An 8,304-nucleotide genomic window follows, 5' to 3' on the forward strand; every position below is an offset into this window, starting at 1 on the left:
CTCCCCGTCCACACTGGCAAGGCACGTAGAGCGCTCTGACTCCGCAGCTACAGCGCTGCTGGTACTCCACCTCGGCAAGTTTGATGAGCCCCCGCTGGAGCACCGCAGCGCCAGTGTGGACAACCAGTCCTATTAATGCACTCTGATCAGCCAGAAGTGTCCCACAATGCCTGTTCTAGCCACTCTGGTCATCACTTTGAACTCTACATCACTTTGCCCTTAAGTGACCAACCGTCAGACCCGCCCTTTAAATTCTCTGGGAATTTTGAAAATCCCCTTCCTGTTTGCTCAGTCAGGTGTGGAGTGCTCTCAGTGAATCTTTCCAGGTGACCATGCCTCCACACACCAGGCGATCCCCAGTATGGAGCAATGGCGAGGTTCTGGACCTCATCAGTGTTTGGGGGGAGGAAGCTGTCCAGTCCCAGCTGCACTCCAGTTGTAGGAATTAAGATTCCTTTGGGCAGATATCAAGGGACATGATGGAAAGGGGCCATGACTGGGACGCACTGCAGTGCAGGATTAAAGTGAAGGAGCTGCGGAATGCCTACCTCAAAGCCCACGAGGCAAACAACTGCTCCGGTGCTGCCCCCGTGACCTGCTTTTTCTACAAAGAGCTGGACGCGATACTTGGGGGTGACCCCACCCCCACTCCGAGTACCACCATGGACACGTCAGAGCCCAGTTCAACAAGGCAGGAGGAGGAAAGCGGGAGCGAGAGTGCTGAGGAGGAGGAAGACAGCACTTCCTGCAGAATCCCTAGATGCATACAGCTAGGAGCTGTTCTCAAGCCAGGAAGAAGGTAGCCAGTCGTGGCAGCCGGTGCTTGGGAAAGGACAAACACCAGAGGAGGTTCCTGGTAAGCAGCTTTTATTTTGGGAAGGAAGTTATTTGGTGCGGGCTCTTGGGGCGAGGAGGATTAGGACTGCATGCATGCCTAGATAGGGTGTTTATGTGCTCTCTCACATCGCGGTAATCGGCCTCAGTGATCTCTTCAAAGGTCTCATCCAGAACTTGGGCAATGCGCTTGCGCAGGTTTCTCAGGAGAGCCACTGTGGTCCTTGTCCCAGTAAGGGTAACTTGTCCGCGCCACTGTGCCGTGAGGGGCGGGGGGACCATTGCTGCACACAGGCAAGCTGCATATGGGCCAGGGCGGAAGCCGCATTGTAGTAGAAGACCCTCCCTTGCTTCCCAGGTCACCCTCAGCAGCGAGATATCTTCCAGGACGAACTTCTGTGGAAAATGTGGGGACAGTCTTCAGTATAGGGACCCCCTGCTGCTGTTGGCTCTCCCCATGGCACAGAAACCCAGAGGACAGTACAGCAGTGAAACAGTCAGTTATGCTTGACCCTGTGCTTACTCACCATTTTGGGGCTCCCGTGGGTTTATGTGCGCTTGCTTTGGGATGGCCAAATTATGCTATTGTGTAGACTGTGCTTGCCCTTAAGTACGGGGGAATCATTGCTCTGTCTGGTGTGAACAATGCTGCCTCTGTTAAGTGTTGCATTTTGCCTTTATAGATGCAACCTTGAGATCTCAGCTGTCAGTGTTATCACCGGCCGAAAGACTCCAAAGAATCAGGAAGAAGCTACGTAGCAGCAAGGAAGACATGTTGCATGAAGTAATGCAGCATTCAAGTAATGAAAATCAAAAAGTGCAGGAGTGGCAGGAGAGTGAAAGAGGGATCCATCAGCAGAATGAGGCGCGCTGGCACAAAAGCACGGTGCTCCGCCAGAAAAGCATGGATCGGCTGATAAGCATAATGGAGCGCCAAGCGGACTCTATCCAGGTGCTTGTAGCCAGGCACGCGGAGCACTAACGCGCCTGCCTGCCCCCCCGCAGCCTTTGCCCCAAAACTCTTTCCCTTGTGCCCCCATTTCACCTCAAACCCACTTTCCCCAACATCTGGGTTCTTACTGCCACCAGCTGCCTCCAACACCTGTAGCTTCACCACCCAACCCTGGAAACTACGACTCTTACCCACTGCACTCAACTCCCATCACCATGCAGTATAGCCATCCTGAAGTGCAGCACTCATTGCACAGCACTCCAGACAAGACATATGCAAATCTGTGATTGTACCGTTCCCCACCCCACCTCCTTGCCCTTTCTGTTTCCCAAGCAGTTGTGTTTCATTTCAATAAATGAATTTTTTGGCTTTGAAAACATTCTTTATTATTGCATAAAGTAAAAGATATCTTAGCCCAAGAAAGAAACAGGCACTGCAAGTCAGCATAGCAAACACAGATTCCTGCTAACATTGGAACCACTGCACTTCACTCCCGTGCAGGGCACCAGACATTACTAGTGGCTTTCAGCCTCAAATTGCTCCCTCAAGGCATCCCTAATCCTTGCAGCCCCATGCTGGGCCCCTCTAATAGCCCTGCTCTCTGGCTGTTCAAATTCAGCCTCCAGGTGTTGAACCTCCGAGTTCCATGCCTGAGTGAATCTTTCACCCTTCCCTTCACAAATGTTATGGAGGGTACAGCACGCGGATATAACCGCGGGGATGCTGTCATCGGCCAGGTCCAGCTTCCCATACAGAGAGCGCCAGCGACCCTTTAAACGGCCAAAAGCACACTCCACAGACATTCTGCACCAGCTCAGCTTGTTGAACTGCTCCTTGCTGCTGTCAAGGCTCCCTGTATAGGGTTTCATGAGCCATGGCATTAAAGAGTAAGCGGGGTCTCCAAGGATCACAATGGGCATTTTGACTTTCCCTATGGTGATCTTCTGGTCTGGGGAAAAAGTCCTGGCTTGTAGCTTCCTGAACAGGCCAGTGTTCCGAAAGGTGTGTGTGTCATGCACCTTTCTGGGCCAGCCTGCGTTAATGTCAGTGAAACACCCACGGTGATCCACAATCGCTTGGAGAACCATCGAGAAATACGCCTTCCAATTAACGTACTTGGAGGCTAGGTGGGCTGGTTCCAGAATTGGAATATGCGTCCCATCTATCGCCCCTCCACAGTTTGGGTAATGTGCAGGACATTGTGGCTGGCTTTGCACAAATGGGTTTCCCCGAGTCACGGTTCTTCTGATCAGGATGCGATTAATGGCCCTGCAAACTTGCATCAACACAATACCAACGGTTGACTTTCCCACTCCAAACTGGTTAGCAATTGATCGGTAGCTGTCTGGAGTTGCCAGCTTCCAGATTGCAATAGCCACCCACTTCTCCTCCGTCAGGGCAGCTCTCAATCTCGTGTTCTTGCGCCACAGGGTGGGGACGAGCTCCTCACACAGTTCCATGAAAGTGGCTTTTTTCATCCGAAAGTTCTGCAGCCACTGCTCGTCATCCCAGTCTTTCATGGCGATGTGATCCTGCCACTCAGTGCTTGTTTCCCGAGCCCAAAAGTGGCATTCCACGGTGGTGAACATGTCCGTGAATGCCACAAGCAAACTCGTGTCATATGCATTACTTGAGTCGATATCATTGTCTGAGCCCTCACTGTCACTTTGGATCCTAAGGAATAACTTGACTGACAAACGTGACGTGCTGGCGAGACTCGTCAGCATACTCCTCAGCAATCCGGGCTCCATTCCTGCAGACCGAAAGGGAAGACAGAGCGTGCAGTACAAAAAACGTTGAAAGATGGCACCAATTGTGGACGGAAGCACAGGGAATGCTAGGATGTGAACCGATGCATCATGGGGCGTTGGGACAGGACCTAGAATGCCCTGCACCTCCCGCCCCCTTCCCACAAGCCACAGCGCCAGAATGGGAAGAGGTGCTCTGTGGGATAGCTACCCATAATGCACCGCTCCCAATGCCACTGCAAGTGCCGCAAATGTAGCCACGCCAGTGCACAAGCAGCTGTCAGTGTGGACAGACTGCAGCACTTTTCCTACTGAGCTCTCTGAAGGCGGGTTTAACTCACAGTGCTCTACATCTGCAAGTGTAGCCATGCCCTCAGAGTTCCTGCCCCTCTAAGTTCCTGGTTAACAGCACAATTCAGGCAGTCTTAGGTATAAGGACTAAATTTGAGGCCATGAATTGCATGTGCAAAAAGGGAGGCTGGACCTCAGCTATTTGAACATATACTCTTCAACATACAGCCCATTTTGAAAAGTTAAGCATTTACAGCTGAAACCTGATATATGGATCACCATAAAATTTTTATTCTTTTCGCAGATTATTGCCTTTAACAGGTTTGTGTTTAAACAGGTTCTACACTCAAAAAAACAACTTTGACTTCTTGCATAGTTGACTAACTTGACATGCCTGCTCAGTGAATCCTTTATAAGCTTTCCATTCATACTTCAGAATGTACACATACCACTTTGTAAAAGTGCACCAGTCTTAAAAATGACAAATATCTCATTTTTGTTCCCAAACTGCACACCAGGTGGTGCTGTTCATTTCTGTTCAACAGGATAATTAGCCAAAGGAACACTCAAGCAGAGCCAAAGACTTGAAGTTGAAACAGAAATACTAATGACAACGGAGCTGTTATCAGCTCAGTTTGGAGACAGCATCCACAGCTTCTCTTAGGAACTGAAAACTAAATGCTGAACTAATTAAAGTAAAAAGTCCCTCCTGCCTCTCCTAGCCCCAGCCACTATGGTTGTTTTCCTTTTAATTTCTTTCTGAGAAGTTACTGAAGACTTCTGCAATCTGGAAATGACTGGTGCAGAAAAGGGGACATTTTATTAGATTTTTAAGGCCAGAAGGGACCATTAGGGTTCTCTAGTCTTATCTCCTGCATAACACATGCCACAGAATTTCATCAAGTGATTCCTGCATCAAGCCCGTCTTCTAGCTCAGCTATATCATATCTTTTAGAAAGACATCTAATTTTGATTTCAACACTTCAAGTAATGGAGAATCCATCACATCCCTAGATGTTTTTCAATGGTTAATTACCCTCACAGTTAAAAAGCTGCACCATATTTCCAATATGAATTTGTCATCTTCAGTTTCTGTCATTGCTATGCCTTTGTTTCCTAGATTAAAAGGCTGTTTACTATCAAATCTTCCCAGTCCTTATGGACCATGATCAACTTATCGCTGAACCTTTTCTTGGATAAACTAAAGGAGTTCAGTCTCTTATTATAAAGGCAAGTTTTCCAGACCGCAAATTATTCTTTTAGGTTTTTCCTTGTAATTTTTCAGCATCCTGTTTGAAGTTTGGACACTAGAATTGAATACAGTATTCCAGTAATGATCTCACTAATGGTGTATGCAGAGGTAATACTAACTCCCTACTTCTACTCCATATTCCTCTCTTTATATATCCAAAGATTAGGTTAGCTCTCTTAGCCATCACATTGCACTGGGACCTAATACGTCTTTTAGTCTATAAGGTGCCACAGGACTCTGTCACTTTTTACAGATCCAGACTAACACAGCTACCCCCGATACTAAATGTTCATATAGTTATCCACCATGACCATTAGGTCTTTTTCAGAGTTACCGCTTTTCAGAATAGAGTGCTCTGTTCTCTAAGTCTGATCTACATTCTTTGGCCCAGATCATCAAAAGCTTTTTAGTTTTCTCCTAACTTCTATTGATTTCAATACCAAATACCTTTGAGGATCTCGGCTTTTGCTCCTAGATGTATTACCTTGCAGTTGACTGTTTTAAAACATATGTTGTTTGAATCATCGCAACTTACTGAATGATCTAGATTGCTCTGTATAACTGATTTATCATTATTCAACATTAGGCTAATTTTTGTGTCATCTGCAAATTTTACTAGAGACGATTTCATATTTTCTTCTAGATCATTGGTAAAGATATTGAATAGCATTGTGCCAAATACAGACCCCTGCAAAACCTCACCAGAAACATCTGATTGCATAGTGCTAATTTTTTAATCAGAATGTCATGCATTAAGTCAAATACCTTACAGAAGGCGGTGTATACTATATCAACACAATTACATTTAACCAATTAAACTTGTAATTTCATAAAAAATATATATATCAAGTTTGTTAGACAAGACCTACTGTCTATGAAGCCATGTTGATTGGAATTAATATTTTACTGATTGCATATTATATCAGCCTTTCCATGATTTTGCCCAGGACTGATGGCAGACTAACTGGCCTATAAGTACCTAAGTCATCCTTTTTAAATATTGGCACAACATTAGCTTTCTTCCAGTCCTCTGGAGTTTTCCCAGTACTCTAAAAATTGTTTAAAATGAACATTAATAGTTCTGAGACATCTCCCCAGCCAATTCTTGTAAAACTATGGGAGAGTTGAATTTTAAAGCAGTTACTTATCTCAGTAATAGTTGATCATAGATAGTGGGCCTGATTTTCTTAATTGTTATGGCAAGCCTGGTTGGATCCACACAGGGTTATAATGATTAGGTTACATTTGGCGAGGGGGACCCTTCCATCTCACACAGGTACACAGTCCTTCCCAGAGAGTTAAAAATCTAGGAGCTTGATCTCAAGCTCTTTGGCAGTGGAACAATCTGTTACATTGCATAATTTAAAGAAAGGTGGGTGTTGTTCACTGTCTGAAGGTCAAGAAACAGAATGTTTACACAGACTGATATAGATGTGACTAGTGAAACATGAACACACACGGTCATCCTACAGCTCCACCCTATTTTCTTGCCCCCTCCCATATAAACACCTACACAGTGTGTCATTCCTCCAAAAGATTTACAGCAGTATGTAAAAAGGGTGAGCAACAGCCCCATATAGCAAAAAGAGAAGTAATTCTTTCAAGGAAACAGTTATTTTAAGCTTTTAAAATAAATGGTGATTCATATTAATCTCATGGGTTCATATATTCATCTATACCTTGCACTGGAGGGGAGAACTGGGCCAGGAACTGGAGTAGGGAGGGGCACAGGGGAGTGCAACAGTAGAGGGAGAAATCAAGTATTTATTTTATTGATTTAGTTACTCATTAATTATGCCTTTTCAAACTCTAGGTGCAGTATGAAATTTACGTAACATGTACACAAATTCTAACCACAATCTGCATTGATGCATGATATCCACTTTCCCTTTCCTAGCACATTAAAAAAAAATCAGAGAGAATTGTGCCTTCTTTTAAAATGGTCAGCATCACCCATTGTTCTTATTCTCAATGGGACTGAAGCCACAAGCTGCCCTTAGCAAAGATGGCCAGTATCTCCCATTGTTCCTAAAGGGACTGAAGCCAGGCTGCTCTCAGAGAAGATGGTGGCATCCTTTGCTGTCAAGAGGCACAGAAAAGCACTGCTTGTTTGTGGATTAGGTGAATGTCTCATTTTATCCTGGGCATATAGAAGGGTAGATAATTTTTCAGTTTTCCTTGTGCCTGCACCAAAAATCACTGTGGCTGCTCAGTGGCTAAATTTCACACCCGGAAATATAAAATAGTTTGCAGAGATATGGGATACTTAAATTGTGAAGAATCTGGTAACTGTGAAGGACAGCGATCATTTTATTGTAAGTTCCCCAGGGCAGATTCTTTGCCTTCCCTAGTTATTGCAAAGCACTACATACAACATCATCAGTGTATAAGTGATAGTTATTGTACCGCAACCTGAAGTCCTTTTCCAGCCTTTGCTGAATGTGTGCACCTAGGTGTCATCTCTATTCTCTACTTGAGTCTTCAGCATCACTTTTTATATTGCAGTTTGAATTTATACTGCATTGGACAACAAATGATTTTGCTTTTCTCACCTTTTCCCCTAGAAATCTTTGTTCTGGAATACCACACATGTTCTTTACTAGGTGTGTCACATTGTTTTATTCATGTTAAAAATATTAAGGAATGATTCAGAAAAGCAAATGGTTTGTATTGATACTAACTTATGTGCTTGTATTTTTTATATGAAACAAGATTCAATGCAGGCTATAAGATTAGGTGATATAAAAACAATCCTACAAACAAATACAATTATGAATGGTCCAATTGTGGTCAACAGGACTACTCATGTGTCAAGTTGCTCCCATTCATATGTTTTTTCAAGATGGGGCCCAGATGGTGCTAGGAAGTAGATTTCATATCCAAAATGATTGGAATGGGACATATTCCAGATATGAAGATTTTTTAGCTAAGTGTTTGTAATTATTCATAAACTGAGCTGTTGCTGATGTTCTTTCCTGATGGACATTAGCATGAACAAATGCAAAGATTTAACAAAGAGGACAAACATTTCAATATTTCTTAGGGGGAAAAAACCACTTATAATGTACAAGGTAGGCAATAATAGAACGCTTCACTGAGCCAAGAGCAGACTGTCACATATACAATGTTCAGCATGATGTAACAGTGGATCACTATTTTCCCTAGAAGCATCCAGCCCAGATGACAGAATAGGCCCTTGGGGAGTTGGACCATATTAAAACTAGAAA

Source organism: Terrapene carolina, unplaced genomic scaffold, assembly GCF_002925995.2.
Source record: "Terrapene carolina triunguis isolate 2854851 unplaced genomic scaffold, T_m_triunguis-2.0 Scaffold95, whole genome shotgun sequence".
Lineage (NCBI taxonomy): Eukaryota > Metazoa > Chordata > Testudines > Emydidae > Terrapene > Terrapene triunguis.